General features: G+C 44.8%; 1 protein-coding gene across 2 annotated transcripts in view; it reads right to left on the bottom strand.

The window, feature by feature from the left end:
• Positions 1 to 16,813, bottom strand: part of LOC142660751 (uncharacterized) — an 85,656-nt gene extending 68,843 nt beyond the window's left edge. For both annotated transcript variants that reach the window (XM_075837714.1, XM_075837624.1), the window contains exon 1: positions 16,713 to 16,813. The gene's annotated coding sequence lies outside the window, so the exon portion shown is untranslated. The remainder of the gene's footprint in view (positions 1 to 16,712) is intronic.
• Positions 16,814 to 18,100: the final 1,287 nt, after the last annotated feature.

The raw sequence follows: 18,100 nt of genomic DNA, 5'->3' as shown, positions 1-18,100 counted from the left end.
GCCCGCCCGCTTCTCAGCTGCTTTAAACATTGGAATGAGGACCCCCAGCGTTAGTCACTTGGAGAAAGGAACGGACCCTGCAATGTAATAGGGCCCGTTCCTTAATCTGAAGTAACCAACGCTGGGGCCCGGAGAGGACTAACAGAAGAGGAAGATGCAGCATGAGAAGCAGAAGCTCCGTGTGGAGATCCTGCCCCCCAGACACTTCCTTCCCTACACAGCTGACTGGACCTGCAGGCTGGTGAATGGTTCCCCCACGTGTAGAATATATAAATGATGTTAAAATGTTTGGGTTTTGTGTTTCCCTAGCGTCTTTTTGCCGCGATTTTCGCAATCACAGCAAAAATAGCGCAGTTTTGCCGTGATTATGTAAAAATTGTGGCAAAACCGCGTGATTTGTGCCTCAATTATGAAAATTGCATTAAAAAAAAAAAAAAAAGGATGCAAAACATGAAAAAAAATAGTGCTGTTAGGCTATATTCTCATAGTGCGGTCAAATCACGTTTTTTGCAAAAAAAAATAAAAAAGGGGTTTGACCGCACTGTGTAACTAGACTAAGGCCTTATTCAGACGGCCGTGTTCGGTCCGTGATATACGGAGCGTATATCGGGGGTATTTCCCAGGCTGACCACAATTCATGGAGTCGGACTCATAGCATCACAGTTATCAATGCTGCTGGGAGTCCCTGCCTCTCCGCGGGAATACTGCCCCATACTGTAATGATGCCTTCAGTACGGGACCGGGGACAGTATTCCCACGGGAAGGGAGGGACTCCTAGGATCATAAAAACCTGGCTCCCTGAACTGTGGTTGGTCTGGGATATATGGCCGACACGTGGTCCGTATATGACAGACCGAATATGGACGTCTCAATAAGGCCACTTACTTGTCCCCTATTTTTGGTGCAGATTGTGCACTGAAAATTCACTACAAATGACAATATAAGGCGATATTCAGACCAACGTGTGTGACATCAGACGTGAAGAACGGATGATTTGCACCCGTGCGGGACCCGTTTTCACAGGTCCCTCAGACTTGAGTCTATTGAGGGATCTGTGAAAATGGACAAAAATAGGAAAAAAAAATTTAAAGCAACAACCGTATGAATAGCCCCATAGAAATACCTGCAGCCGTGTGACGGTCATTAAAAAAACATCCTTCACACGGACGATTAAGACGTTAGTCTGAATAAGCCCTAACTCGTGTGAATGGGGTTTGCACGTGCGGCAGAAAAAAAAATCTGCATGGAATTTAAGACAGATAACCAAAATGTACACGAGCAGCAAAAGTGTGAACTCCAAATATCTATCTTTTGTTATGTGTCTAGAACAGTCAAAGTGACATAAGTAACCATAACTATAGACTAGGGAGAACACACATATAAACCCAATATGACCTGGTACTCTGACCATAGCATTACTAAGAAAACCTATAGAGAAAGAGGGCAAGTACACTCAAAATGATGTGTGATAGAAAAACCTTCTTTATTAATAGATACAAAAAAAAACACAGAACAAACAATTAAAAATGAGTCATACAGTGTAAAATCGGCGTCTACCCATGCGGAATACATAAATTGATGGTAAAGCGTGATGGAAATGAATAACAAGAACCCAGAATCAGTATTGATGACAAGAACAGACTTGATGTATATGGCATATGTGTGACAAACGTAAATAAATAGTGGATTCTGCTATGCCAATACGTATATATAAAGCGATTCTCAAGTTAGAACCACCATTACCTGGTGTTTGGAAATTATAACCAGTATATATAGTTATACAGTGCCAATACACACGGATAAAGTAATTCTCATATGAGATACACCATTACCTGGTGCTAGGATGTGTAACCAGTATATGTAATTTGGCAACATAGAACAATACAACTGAGGCAAATATAAGTGGAAATGTTAGACCTAGATCCTAATACCAGAGCAGCCACATACAACAGAAAGGAAGTAATAACACGTACCCGGATTCATATGACCGCATGGGGGAGACGCCAGTCCCGACGCGCGTTTCGGCAGATGCCTTCGTCCGGGGGTGGCGTCTTCCCGGTGGGGCCCTCCCTTATATACAGGCATAATTAAAACGAAATTGGTGTCAGTGTGGGTGATGTGGGAGGTTCTCGGCGACAGGCCGGGGGTATAGCAAGATGGCTACTCCCCACTTCCGGTGCCGCGTCATCGAGGCGGAAATGCGCGAATGCTGTCTGACAGCGTCGCCCACGTCCAACCAGGATTGAAGACTCGGCCGAGAGTGAGTGAGCCACTCCCCCACCCCTAGCCAGCGCACACCTCTCCCACCCATGTACTACTCAAAGGGGAAATGTGAACTTAGAAACCACTGATCATATTAGCAATAGGTATATGGAAGTACAAGCAGAGACTTTGGAGACAATAAATATTGTTAGGAAATACAAATATAACATATATAAGGTAAGCTGTCAACGAGGGGGAAAGAGATAAATCAAGAAGAAAGAAGAACAGAAAAGGGAGAAAACGGAAAACAGGGGAAAGATAGGACTAGGGAAAGAGAAGCGCGAATATGTGTAGTGTGACGTGAAGATTGTCCATGATAACACTAAAATATAAATTCACTATGTAAGAAAGGGACCGAAAGAAAATAGATTAATAAATATGTGAAAAACATGTTAAAGAATGTGTGTGAATGAAAGAAATATAAATATGAGCAGTGTATTACATATGTGTACATAATATATATGCAATATACAGCTATATAAATAAAGTGAAAAAATAATGTATACACAGACTTTATATATATATATATATATATATATATATATACAGGTACATGATCAACAATAATTATGTATAAATACATCATAAACAAATATATATATAAATTTAAATACACAAATACAGCAAAAGGTACAAAAATATATTTAGACAGTATAGAGAACAATATATATATATAAATGCATAGAGAACAATATTCATAAATATAAATATATCAATAGAAATATATATACAAAGATACAAAAATATAGAAATATATATTAAATAGCATAAATCAGTGCATAAATATCTGCGCATCTATATATTAAAATCTTTGTGCATATAATGTAATAAGAATTAGTACATAAGTGACCACGTGTCTATATACTAAAGATCTACACATACAGAAGACCAACAAAAATATATATACAGAGAATCATCGAACATACTGACAATAATAATTGACAATACATTATTAATAAAGTAACAATATATACAATATATTAAATCAATTGTATACACATATATATATATATCAATAGAGTACATATTATGACAAATTTTAAAAAAACGCACATATACAACAACACCCCCTCACCCATTGACCAGATAAATCAGACACATATATTAATAACTTCATCACCTCCAGTAGCCCCAATGTACACATCTCCGAAGGATAACTGTATTTCTTTATGCCTTAAAAAAATAAATTTTTTAATTCAAACAAAAATTGGCACAATGCGAAGCACGCTGGATTTGGACCCTTGGGTCAATGCAGCCTTTGGGTCTTAATGAATCTCTTAATTTCGCTCCATTTCTCTGAACCACTGACTCTCTGCGGGTCAAGGTTTTTTAACACATTTTTTAATATAGTCTTTATTGGTTGCTATTTTTTATATATATATATATATATAGTCATTACCTTGTTAACTACCCTCCTTTGTGAATTTTCATTTTTTGAAGGCATAAAGAAATACAGTTATCCTTCGGAGATGTGTACATTGGGGCTACTGGAGGTCATGGACTTTTTGGAGATGATGAAGTTATTAAAGAGGCTCTGTCACCAGATTTTGCAGCCCCTATCTGCTATTGCAGCAGATCGGCGCTGCAATGTAGATTACAGTGACGTTTTTATTTTTAAAAAACGAGCATTTTTGGCCAAGTTATGACCATTTTTGTATTTATGCAAATGAGGCTTGCAAAAGTACAACTGGGCGTGTTGAAAAGTAAAAGTCCAACTGGGCGTGTATTATGTGCGTACATCGGGGCGTGTTTACTACTTTTACTAGCTGGGCGTTCTGATGAGAAGTATCATCCACTTCTCTTCACAACGCCCAGCTTCTGGCAGTGCAGATCTGTGACGTCACTCACAGGTCCTGCATCGTGTCGGCCACATCGGCACCAGAGGCTACAGTTGATTCTGCAGCAGCATCAGCGTTTGCAGGTAAGTAGCTACATCGACTTACCTGCTAACGCCGATGCTGCTGCAGAATCAACTGTATCCTCTGGTGCCGATGTGTCCTCGCTCGTCTGACACGATGCAGGACCTGTGAGTGACGTCACAGCGTGATCTCTGGAGAACACGGCTGTGTCTGCACTGCCAGAAGCTGGGCGTTGTGAAGAGAAGTGGATGATACTTCTATACACAACGCCCAGCTAGTAAAAGTAGTAAACACGCCCCAATGTACGCACATAATACACGCCCAGTTGTACTTTTACTTTTCAACACGCCCAGTTGTACTTTTGCAAGCCTCATTTGCATAAATACGAAAATGGTCATAACTTGGCCAAAAATGCTCGTTTTTTAAAAATAAAAACGTTACTGTAATCTACATTGCAGCGCCTATCTGCTGCATTAGCAGATAGGGGCTGCAAAATCTGGTGACAGAGCCTCTTTAATATATGTGTCTGATTTATCTGGTCAATGGGTGAGGGGGTGTTGTTGTATATGTGCGGTTTTTTTCAATTTGTCATAATATGTACTCTATTGGTATATATATGTGTATACAATTGATTTAATATATTGTTACTTTATTAATAATGTATTGTCAATTATTATTGTCAGTATGTTCGATGATTCTCTGTATATATATTTTTGTTGGTCTTCTGTATGTGTAGATCTTTAGTATATAGACACGTGGTCACTTATGTACTAATTCTTATTACATTATATGCACAAAGATTTTAATATATAGATGCGCAGATATTTATGCACTGATTTATGCTATTTAATATATATTTCTATATTTTTGTATCTTTTTTGTATATATATTTCTATTGATATATTTATATTTATGAATATTGTTCTCTATGCATTTATATATATATATTGTTCTCTATACTGTCTAAATATATTTTTGTACCTTTTGCTGTATTTGTGTATTTATATATATATAGATTTGTTTATGATGTATTTATACATAATTATTGTTGATCATGTACCTGTGTGTGTGTGTATATATATATATATATATATATATATATATATATATATATAAAAAGTCTGTGTATACATTATTTTTTCACTTTATTTATATAGCTGTATATTGCATATATATTATGTACACATATGTAATACACTGCTCATATTTATATTTCTTTCATTCACACACATTCTTTAACATGTTTTTCACATATTTATTAATCTATTTTCTTTCGGTCCCTTTCTTACATAGTGAATTTATATTTTAGTGTTATCATGGACAATCTTCACGTCACACTACACATATTCGCGCTTCTCTTTCCCTAGTCCTATCTTTCCCCTGTTTTCCGTTTTCTCCCTTTTCTGTTCTTCTTTCTTCTTGATTTATCTCTTTCCCCCTCGTTGACAGCTTACCTTATATATGTTATATTTGTATTTCCTAACAATATTTATTGTCTCCAAAGTCTCTGCTTGTACTTCCATATACCTATTGCTAATATGATCAGTGGTTTCTAAGTTCACATTTCCCCTTTGAGTAGTACATGGGTGGGAGAGGTGTGCGCTGGCTAGGGGTGGGGGAGTGGCTCACTCACTCTCGGCCGAGTCTTCAATCCTGGTTGGACGTGGGCGACGCTGTCAGACAGCGTTCGCGCACTTCCGCCTCGATGACGCGTCACCGGAAGTGGGGAGTAGCCATCTTGCTACCCCCGGCCTGTCGCCGAGAACCTCCCACATCACCCACACTGACACCAATTTCGTTTTAATTATGCCTGTATATAAGGGAGGGCCCCGCTGGGAAGACGCCACCCCCGGACGAAGGCATCTGCCGAAACGCGCGTCGGGACTGGCGTCTCCCCCATGCGGTCATATGAATCCGGGTACGTGTTATTACTTCCTTTCTGTTGTATGTGGCTGCTCTGGTATTAGGATCTAGGTCTAACATTTCCACTTATATTTGCCTCAGTTGTATTGTTCTATGTTGCCAAATTACATATACTGGTTACACATCCTAGCACCAGGTAATGGTGTATCTCATATGAGAATTACTTTATCCGTGTGTATTGGCACTGTATAACTATATATACTGGTTATAATTTCCAGATACCAGGTAATGGTGGTTCTAACTTGAGAATCGCTTTATATATACCGTATATGTCGGCGTATAAGACGACTGGGCGTATAAGACGACCCCCAACTTTTACCCTTAAAATATAGAATTTAAAGGAATAGTGTCATCACAAATAATTTTTTTATATGTTAAAGATGTTAGTGCTTTAATAAAAACGTTTATATTCATTTGTGTGTTTGTGTTTTACTGTTTCTTATTTTTACACTTTTTCTTCCCTATGGGGGCTGCCATTTTTTGTTCCATTTCTGTGTGTGTCGATTAACAACACACACAGACATGGAGTACGGCAGCCACAGTCCCATAGGGACTGTGAACGGCTCCCGTCCCATTCACGTCCGTGTACGGCGTCTGTGTGGGAACTGCGCATGCGCCGCTCCCACACAGTCCTATTCGAAATTGGCGCCGTCCGGCGCCATTTTCCAGTGGACCGGAAGTCGCGGCCGGACAGTAATATTACTACTTCCGGTCGCGGCTTCCGGACTTGTGCACATGGAACAGCGGCAGCAGAGGGAGCGGACGGGCCGGAGGGAGCCGCGGCGGCAGGAGCAGGTAAGAGATTTCAATGTATGTTAGTGTTTGTGTGTGTTTACTACTGTATGTAAACCTACTACACTGTGGGTTAGCTCAAAAAATGGCGACACACAGTGTAGGAGGTTAAACCTTTCAAACCCCTCGTTTATCCCGGCACTAGCCAGGATAAAGGAGGGGGGGATGCTGAGAGCTCACTAGAGCGAGAGCTTTTAACCCAATGTTGCAATGCTGCAATTTTGGGAACTAGCTCCATCTAGTGACCAAAAATGGGTAGTATTATAAATTAGAAAAAATTTATAATATTTCCTGACTCGCGAAAAAAATAAAAAAAATTTGAACAATGTTTAATCACCCACACACTAAATGTTTAAATTTAAAAAAAAAAACATGTTTTTCGGGCAACACCATGCCTTTAAGATATACTCACCATTTCGTGCAGGAGCGCTTCACTATGGCCATCGGCGGCAGGACCCAGGACTCTCTGTCTCTTTGAACTCGCGCATGCGCAGATAGGCTGCTTCATTGCGCGAGATCTGAGAGGCAGGGAATGAGAGGAAAGGGCGGGCCAGAGGATCTTACAGAGATGTTCCCTGGCGGCTAATACCGGCTTCCCTCAGATCCGTGGCGGATTCCGTGCATCCCGGGAGCCTGTGTACCGGACTGCAGGCTCACAAGGTAACACACAACCTGTGTGTAGACAATATGTAGACTAGGGATGTCACGATACCAGAATTTGGACTTAGATACCGATACTTCGTTTAGTATTGCGATTTCGATACCAATTTCGATACTTTTGCCAACAGTAATAAAATAAAAATTCTTCCGTTTTCTGATGTGAGGCGCGACGTGTGATGAATTTTGAACGCGCCTCACATTAATAGTAATTAATCCCATCATGTTTCTCAGTCATAATGGGTTAATGTGCGAGGTACATGATGGGGTTAATTACTATTAATGTGAGGAACATGGAGTGTAAATTCATCGCACCTCGCGCCTCACATTAATAAGTGATAGAAAGCCGTGTTTATTTCATTTTTTTACAGCGTACACATCATAAATGATGCAAAAACATTGTTGTCCGCGCCATTACTGAATGTGTGTATTTTATGTATTGAGACTTATTTTAATGTTTATTGTAAAAAAGGTGAAGGTGTATTTTTTTTAAAATTTAACAATACTTTGTTTTTACTTTATTTTTAAACTTTAATGTACTGACATATATCAGATATGTGCCAGTACATTACCCTGTGGACAGATAATACACAGGCAGTTGTTAGGACATACTTGGGTATGTCCTAACAACATGAAATATGGTAAGACAGCCCTGGGGTCCGTCAATAGACCCTGGGCTATCTGCCCATATATGGTATGGCCCTCGATCGCGTCACAGGAATTCCCTGTGATGCGATCCAGGGGCATCCCCCCTTCTCACTTTCCCCTGAATGCTGCAGTCAGCTGTGATCGCAGCATTCAGGGGAATAACGGCGGAGATGAGCGGTTTCTCTGATCTCCGCCGTTATAGAGCGGGGCTGCGGCTGTGTAATACAGCCATTGCCCCGCTCCTGACAGGAAGTGCGCGCGCGGTCAGCATGAGGTGATGCGGCCGGCGCTGCACTAATGAGCGGCAGTTCAGGCACTGAAGACAGAACATGGGGGTGTTTTGTAGCGCGCCCGCCATGTTCTGTCTCCAGTGCCGCCGCTCATTAGTGCAGCGCTGGCCGCATTGCATCATCCTGACCCCGCGAACTTATCATGACTCAGGAGCGGGGCTGTGGCTGAATTACACAGCCGCAGCCGCGCTCCCATACATTCATGTGTTACTATACTGAGCTGTGCGGCTGCAACGTGCATCCCTAATGTAGACAATATCCGGCATATAAGACGACCCCACACTTTTGACATTTTTTTAAGGGTGTAAAAAGTCGTCTTGTACGCCGATATATACGGTACGTATTGGCATAGCAGAATCCACTATTTATTTACGTTTGTCACACATATGCCATATACATCAAGTCTGTTCTTGTCATCAATACTGATTCTGGGTTCTTGTTATTCATTTCCATCACGCTTTACCATCAATTTATGTATTCCGCATGGGTAGACGCCGATTTTACACTGTATGACTCATTTTTAATTGTTTGTTCTGTGGTTTTTTTTTGTATCTATTAATAAAGAAGGTTTTTCTATCACACATCATTTTGAGTGTACTTGACCTCTTTCTCTATAGGTTTTCTTATGGAATTTAAGACGTGCGGCTGATTTTTAAATCCTCATCATGCCTATTATGTTGCAGAATTGTAACGTATTTCATCCTTTACCATGTAAAGGGTTAATTTGCTGTAAATCCCTAGCAAATTCTGTGAGGCTACACGCACACACCGAGGAATTTGGTGCACAAACTCCACATCAAAAGCGCAGGTAAAATCTGCAACTTAGGGCTTATTCAGACGAACGGGATATACGTCTGTGCAACGCGCGTGATTTTTCACGTGCGTCGCATGGACCTATATTATTCTATGGGGCCGTGCAGACAGTTGCGTGATTTTTACGCAGCGTGAGATCGCTGCGAAAAACTCACGAAATGTCCGTTCTTTGCGCGTATTTCGCGCATCACGCACTTATTGAAGTCAATGGGTGCGTGAAAACCACGTGCACCGCACGGAAGCACTTCCGTGGGACGCGCGTGATTCGCGCAACAGCAGTCAAAGTATGAATGTAAACAGAAAAGCACCACGTGCTTCTCTTTTTACAAACATCGAAACGGAGTGTCATAATGATGGCGGCTGCGCGAAAATCACGCAGCCGCGCATCATACGGGGCTGACACACGGAGCTGTTAAGTGCCTTTTGCGCACGCAAAACGCCGCGTTTTTTGCGTGCGGAAAACGCACACGTTCGTGTGAATCCGGCCTAATAGTGCGGTTTTTACATTTTGATGCGGAAATAGGTGCAGATTTAAAAAAAATAAATAAATGTAAACGCTTAAAAGATAAATTGACATGTATCATATTTTCAAATACACAGTAGAAAATGCGACATGTTGATGAGATTTCTTGATCTCATTTACTTTGCTGGTTCTGTATTACACTGCGGATTTGCCACACGAAAATGCCCGTGACAACTTTGCACATAATAAGCATCGTGTGTATTTGGCCTAACAGAGGGTTTTTTTAACTCACTCTAAGGCCCCGTTCACACATGTTGGATTTGACACGGATTCCGATGACATGCCGATGATTCTGCATCCCATGCATATGAAGTTTCTGCAACCCAGTTCACATGCTGCGAAAAATTGACCACGTGTATTTCTGTCCGCACCATGAAAAGAAATCCACCACAGCAATAAGTAGCACGCGACTTATATTACATGGAGAAGCCGAGGATGAGCAGCTCTGAATGACAATGGGACTTAGGCCTTGTTCACACTGCTTTTTGCAGGCAGTAAAATCTGCCTCGGAATTCCTTCAGTGGGAGGTCAGAGACAGAAACGCCCAAAGAAAGGGCATGTCGCTTCTTTTTCCCGCCAGCGTTTTATTCGGCTCGCGGGAAAAAAACGCCTTCACCTCCCATTGAAATCAATAGGAGGCGATTTCGGATGTTTTTTGATGCAGTTTCCAATGCGGTTTCCGCGGCAAAAAAAAACACTGTGTGAACAGGGCCTTATTCTCATGCGGATCTGCTACACGCTTGCGCCGCATCTGCGTCAGAAATCAAAGGGAAAGCCTCAGATTTTTGCGGTTGAAAAACACATTGATTTTTAATGGAAACGTAAGAACGGAGCATTAGTGCTCCTTACATCCTCACAAGCGCTGCCCCTCCCATAAGGCCCCTTCACATCGTGTTGTTACCCTAAGTTTATCGTGTAGTCAGGAAATCTCCTACCGTGCACTGTAAACAACGTGGACAATAATACACAGGGCTCCATTATGTCCTTTTAGCCTCCGTCGGGCTGGTAGAGGTCGGTAAACCTTATTTTGGAAGGATGGGATAGCAGAGTAAAGTTTGCAATTCCATCCGGAGAGATTCCACACAAAAAAAAAAACGTATACCGCTCCTGACAGTATATGGACAGTGACGTCAGGAGCTTCCCAATGTTGTAGTCCCCGGACAGAGAATCACAATCACTCTGCCCGTGGATTTTGTCCCTGGGAAAGCTCCGCACATTACTGTCCATATATGTAAAGTGACGTCAGGGGATTCTCCAGGGCCGGAATCCCTGGTCAGAGTGTTGCCGACGCTCCGGCCATGTGTTCAGGCTTTGCAAAGCTCCGGACGTCACTTACGTATATGGACATCAGGAACAGCGCCAGAGTCCCTGGGCAGACCGCTGGTAGAAGGCTCCAGCCCTGGGAAAGCTGTAGACGTCACTGCCATTCACGGACAGTGACTTCAGGAGTTTCCCCAGGGCCATTCCCCGGGTGACATATGCCAATATATGCCATACAGTGGGATACAATTTGGCTAAATAGATCAAAATCCCGAGCATTAACAAGTGACTGCCGGCTCCGTGGTTTCCTTCACTGTAATTGACATCAGCACCAAAATCAGTTATTGTGTATAACATACAAACGTGAGCTCCACACTTTCCGTATCCCACCCCCGGTAATGGAGAGGGGCCCAGACATCTTGGCTGTATGGGGCCCAGAAATTCCTGACGGCCGCCCTACACACATCTATACACCGTGACACACACACATCTATACACCGTGACACACACACATCTATACACCGTGACACACACACATCTATACACCGTGACACACACACATCTATACACCGTGACACACACACATCTATACACCGTGACACACACACACATCTATACACCGTGACACACACACACATCTATACACTGGCACTAGGGCTGGTCGATCAAATTAATTTGATTAATTCGCCTTGGAGTCCTGAGACGATTCGGTTTTATAACAGAACCGTCGAATCGATTTCATAATCTCACCGTCGGGCTGAGCTACAGGAGGAAGCTCCGCCACGCAGCATTGTCACCTGTGACTATAATGAAGTCGCTCGTTTACCACTGTTGCTCCCCTGTGTTGACCGCCATTCCATCCATTCAGTAAGGAGAGAGGAGACGCAGGACGCAACAATGAGGTCTCATCCCACCTCCTCCTGTAGCTGCCCGACATAGTGCTCCGTAGTACTAGTACGGCATGGCAGTACTGCATCGGTTAGTCTTCTATTGGCTGGCAGCTTATGAAGTCATATGCTGTCAGCCAATGGCGGGAGGTCATTCAGAAAAGAGATGGGGGTGAGAATGTAAACAGATAGGTGCCGAAGCCCCTGACATCACGGTCCACATATGAACAGTGATGTCAGGAGCAAAGCAGTGTCCCAGGCAGAGCGCTAGTAGCCCTCTACCCAGGACTTTGTCTCTGGGATTGCCCCTGACATCACTGTCCATACATGGACATCAAGGGCTCCTACTGAAGCGGAATTGAGCGTCGGAAATGCTCTGGTTGGGGATTCCACTCCTAGAGCGAGCCCCAAAAGGTGCTAACTACAGGGAGAGGGGCTGTGTGGCACTCCCTGAGAGGAGGGGGTGCTATGTGGCACTCCCTGAGAGGGGAGGGGGGGGGCTGTGTGGCACTCCCTGAGAGGGGAGGGGGGGGCTGTGTGGCACTCCCTGAGAGGGGAGGGGGGGGGGCTGTGTGGCACTCCCTGAGAGGGGAGGGGGGGGCTGTGTGGCACTCCCTGAGAGGGGAGGGGGGGGCTGTGTGGCACTCCCTGAGAGGGGAGGGGGGGGGCTGTGTGGCACTCCCTGAGAGGGGAGGGGGGGGGCTGTGTGGCACTCCCTGAGAGGGGAGGGGGGGGGCTGTGTGGCACTCCCTGAGAGGGGAGGGGGGGGGGCTGTGTGGCACTCCCTGAGAGGGGAGGGGGGGGGCTGTGTGGCACTCCCTGAGAGGGGAGGGGGGGGGGCTGTGTGGCACTCCCTGAGAGGGGAGGGGGGGGCTGTGTGGCACTCCCTGAGAGGGGAGGGGGGGGCTGTGTGGCACTATATCTATGGAGGTACAACCTGGGTGTCTAACTTTTTTATGTGGGAATAAAGTGAAGTTTTCTGCCATTTTACTGCCACCGTGACCGCATGGCAGAGCCGAAGTATGGAAAGCTGGATGAGCACGGTGAGGAATTAAATATATAAGCGTACAAGATGCTGATTACAAACGGGCAAAGAAATACAAAATTTCATGGGAGTTCTTCATTAAATTATCTCTTGGTATATTTTTCAGTTTATTATACAGCAATAAGAAAACCGATATTCAAATCCAACATCGCTCATGGGGTAGAAAGTAATCTAGTTTTTGGCAAAATCGCACAGCCCTGACACCTCTACATACATACACCGCCGCGCCTCTACATACATACACACACCGCCGCGCCTCTACATACATACACACACCGCCACGCCTCCACACACATACACCGCCACGCCTCCACACACATACACACACCGCCACGCCTCCACACACATACACAGCCACGCCTCCACACACACACACCGCCACGCCTCCACACACATACACCACCACGCCTCCACACATACACCGCCACGCCTCCACACATACACCGCCACGCCTCCACACACATACACCGCCACGCCTCCACACACATACACCGCCACGCCTCCACACACATACACCGCCACGCCTCCACACACATACACCGCCACGCCTCCACACACATACACCGCCACGCCTCCACACACATACACCGCCACGCCTCCACACACATACACCGCCACGCGTCCACACACATACACCGCCACGCCTCCACACACATACACCGCCACGCCTCCACATACATGCACCGCCACCACATACATACACTGCCACACATAATACAATGCCACGCCTCCACATACATGCACCACCACGCCTCCACATACATGCACCACCACGCCTCCACATACATGCACCGCCACACCTCTACATACATGCACCGCCACACCTCCACATACATGCACCGCCACGCCTCCACATACATACAAACATACACCGCCACGCCTCCACATACATACACTGCCACATACATACATACACCGCCACGCGTCCACATACATACACTGCCACGCCTCTAAAGACACCGCCACACCACCACATACATACACTGCCACGCTTCCACATACATACACCGCCACGCCTCCACATACCGCCACGCCCCTACAGACATACACTGCCACGCCTCTACAGACATACACTGCCACGCCTCTACAGACATACACTGCCACGCCTCCACAGACATACACCGCTACATACACCGCCACGCCCCTACACACACCGCCACGCCCCTACAGACATACACTGCCACGCCTCCACACACATACACTGCCACGCCTCCACACACATACACTGCCACGCCTCCACACACATACATACACTGCCACGCATCTATTGCAGTTTAGAAGAGTAAAATGAAGACATTTCCCCCCCAGACAATGGAGACCGGACTCCTGACAACCTGACACATGGCGGATACAGGGGAGACATTGCTGACATCACACAAGACGTGGTGCACACTATGCAGTCAGTGTTTGATATGAACTGTGAGGTTCTGCAGCAGCTGAGGTGACATTATATATAAAGGAACCCGGACAACGTCTCCCCCCGAGTTTATATGAGTGAAATACGGGGTCACACTGGTCTCCCCTCTGACGGTTTTCTCCACCACGATCATATAAAGACGACACTGGAAATATAACAAAGCCGCTAACAGCTTCTCCTCTCCTACAAATAATCAGACCCCGCGTCACGTCCCCCAGAAACCTGACCTTTATTTTTTAGTGGAAAAAAAAAACAATTTACCCCCCCTCCCCATAGTAAACGTGTAATGAGTCTCCCCGGGAAAATGCTCCAGAACAATCTATATATTCTCCACAGAGAACGCCATAAACACAAGAAGAAAATCTGATAATTATTCATAGCCCACAAGTAACAGGTCATCTCACCACTGGCTGATAACAGAGAGAACACCCGACCAGCACTGCTCTATAATACACTAACCACTGGCTGATAACAGAGAGAACACCCGACCAGCGCTGCTCTATAATATACTAACCACTGGCTGATAACAGAGAGAACACACGACCAGCGCTGCTCTATAATATACTAACCACTGGCTGATAACAGAGAACACCCGACCAGCACTGCTCTATAATAAACTAACCACTGGCTGATAACAGAGAGAACACCCGACCAGCACTGCTCTATAATATACTAACCACTGGCTGATAACAGAGAACACCCGACCAGCACTGCTCTATAATATACTAACCACTGGCTGATAACAGAGAGAACACACGACCAGCACTGCTCTATAATATACTAACCACTGGCTGATAACAGAGAACACCCGACCAGCGCTGCTCTATAATATACTAACCACTGGCTGATAACAGAGAGAACACACGACCAGCGCTGCTCTATAATATACTAACCACTGGCTGATAACAGAACACCCGACCAGCGCTGCTCTATAATATACTAACCACCGGCTGATAACAGAGAGAACACCCGACCAGCGCTGCTCTATAATATACTAACCACTGGCTGAAAACAGAGAGAACACCCGACCAGCACTGCTCTATAATATACTAACCACTGGCTGATAACAGAGAACACCCGACCAGCACTTCTCTATAATATACTAACCACTGGCTGATAGAGAGAACACCCGACCAGCGCTGCTCTATAATATACTAACCACTGGCTGATAACAGAGAACACCCGACCAGCACTGCTCTATAATATACTAACCACTGGCTGATAACAGAGAGAACACCCGACCAGCGCTGCTCTATAATATACTAACCACTGGCTGATAACAGAGAACACCCGACCAGCACTGCTCTATAATATACTAACCACTGGCTGATAACAGAGAGAACACCCGACCAGCACTGCTCTATAATATACTAACCACTGGCTGATAACAGAGAGAACACCCGACCAGCACTGCTCTATAATATACTAACCACTGGCTAATAACAGAGAGAACACCCGACCAGCACTGCTCTATAATATACTAACCACTGGCTGATAACAGAGAACACACGACCAGCGCTGCTCTATAATATACTAACCACTGGCTGATAACAGAGAGAACACCCGACCAGCGCTGCTCTATAATATACTAACCACTGGCTGATAACAGAGAACACCCGACCAGCACTGCTCTATAATATACTAACCACTGGCTGATAACAGAGAACACCCGACCAGCGCTGCTCTATAATATACTAACCACTGGCAGATAACAGAGAGAACACCCGACCAGCACTGCTCTATAATATACTAACCACTGGCTGATAACAGAGAACACCCGACCAGCACTGCTCTATAATATACTAACCACTGGCAGATAACAGAGAGAACACCCGACCAGCGCTGCTCTATAATATACTAACCACTGGCTGATTAACACCCGACCAGCGCTGCTCTATAATATACTAACCACTGGCTGATAACAGAGAACACCCGACCAGCACTGCTCTATAATATACTAACCACTGGCTGATAACAGAGAACACCCGACCAGCACTGCTCTATAATATACTAACCACTGGCTGATAACAGAGAACACCCGACCAGCGCTGCTCTATAATATACTAACCACTGGCTGATAACAGAGAACACCCGACCAGCGCTGCTCTATAATATACTAACCACTGGCTGATAACAGAGAACACCCGACCAGCGCTGCTCTATAATATACTAACCACTGGCTGATAACAGAGAACACCCGACCAGCGCTGCTCTATAATATACTAACCACTGGCTGATAACAGAGAACACCCGACCAGCACTGCTCTATAATATACTAACCACTTTGCTGATAACAGAGAGAACACACGACCAACACTGCTCTATAATATACTTACCACTGGCTGATAACAGAGAGAACACCCGACCACCGCTGTTCTCTACCTCATACACGACAATATCTGAAGGCCCTGTGGTGACGTCACCACCATGCGACCAGGGAAAGGGGCGGAGCTTATCAGTGTAGGGAAGTGGAGAATGAGGGATTTGTGATTATGATCACGTGACATGAAGAGTGGAGCTCTGTGAAGGGGCGGACCTCATGTGCTGTGCCGGTAAGTAATACTCACGTGACATGAGGGCGGAGCTCTGTGAGGGGGCGGGGCTCCTGTCCTGTGTGGAGAATGTTGGATTCGGTGTTTTCTTCTTCTATAGGTTGTCAGCAATTATGTGAGAGCTGGAGCCAGGGGAATGATGGGAATTGTAGTCCTGTCCTCTTATACCTCTCCCTGTAATGTCTTATATCCCATAATAAGAGCCTGGACATGCTGGGAGTTGTAGTCCTCTACTCTTATACATTCTCCCTGTAATGTCCTCTGATATCCCATAATAAGAGCCTGGACATGCTGGGAGTTGTAGTCCTCTACTTTTATACCTCTTCCCTGTAATGTTCTCTAATATCCCATAATAACAGGCTGGACATGCTGGTAGTTGTAGTCCTCTACTCTTATACTTCTCCCTGTAATGTCCTCTTATATCGCATAATAATAGCCTGGACATGCTGGGAGTTGTAGTCCTCTCCTCTTTTACCTTCTCCCTGTAATGTCCTCTGATATCCCATAATAACAGGCTGGACATGCTGGGAGTTGTAGTTCTCTCCTCTTATACCTTCTCCCTGTAATGTCCTCTTATATCCCATAATAACAGGCTGGACATGCTGGGAGTTGTAGTTCTCTCCTCTTATACCCCTCCCTGTAATGTCCTCTGATATACAATAGTAACAGTCTGGACATGCTGGGAGTTGTGGTCCTCTCTTATACCTTCTTCCTGTAATGTCCTCTGATATCCCATAACAACAGTCTGGACATGCTGGGAGTTGTAGTTCTCTCCTCTTATACCTTCTCCCTGTAATGTCCTCTGATATCCCATAATAACAGGCTGGATATGCTGGGAGTTGTAGTTCTCTCTTATAACTCCTCCCTGTAATCTCCTCTGATAACCCATAATAATAGCTGTGGGCATGCTGGGAGTTGTAGTCCTCTCCTCTTATACCGTCTCTCTGTAATGTCCTCTGAAATCTCATCTTAACAGCCTGGGCATGCTGGGAGCTGTAGTTCTCTCCTCTTATACCTTCTCCCTGTTATGTCCTCTGATATCCCATAATAACAGGCTGGACATGCTGGGAGTTGTAGTCCTCTCCTCTCATACCTTCTCCCTTTAATGTCCTCTGATATCCCATAATAACAGGCTGGACATGCTGGGAGTTGTAGTCCTCTCCTCTCGTCTC

Source organism: Rhinoderma darwinii, chromosome 1, assembly GCF_050947455.1.
Source record: "Rhinoderma darwinii isolate aRhiDar2 chromosome 1, aRhiDar2.hap1, whole genome shotgun sequence".
Lineage (NCBI taxonomy): Eukaryota > Metazoa > Chordata > Amphibia > Anura > Rhinodermatidae > Rhinoderma > Rhinoderma darwinii.
Note: the sequence above shows the minus strand (reverse complement) of the source record. Positions and strands in the feature narration are given on the sequence as shown.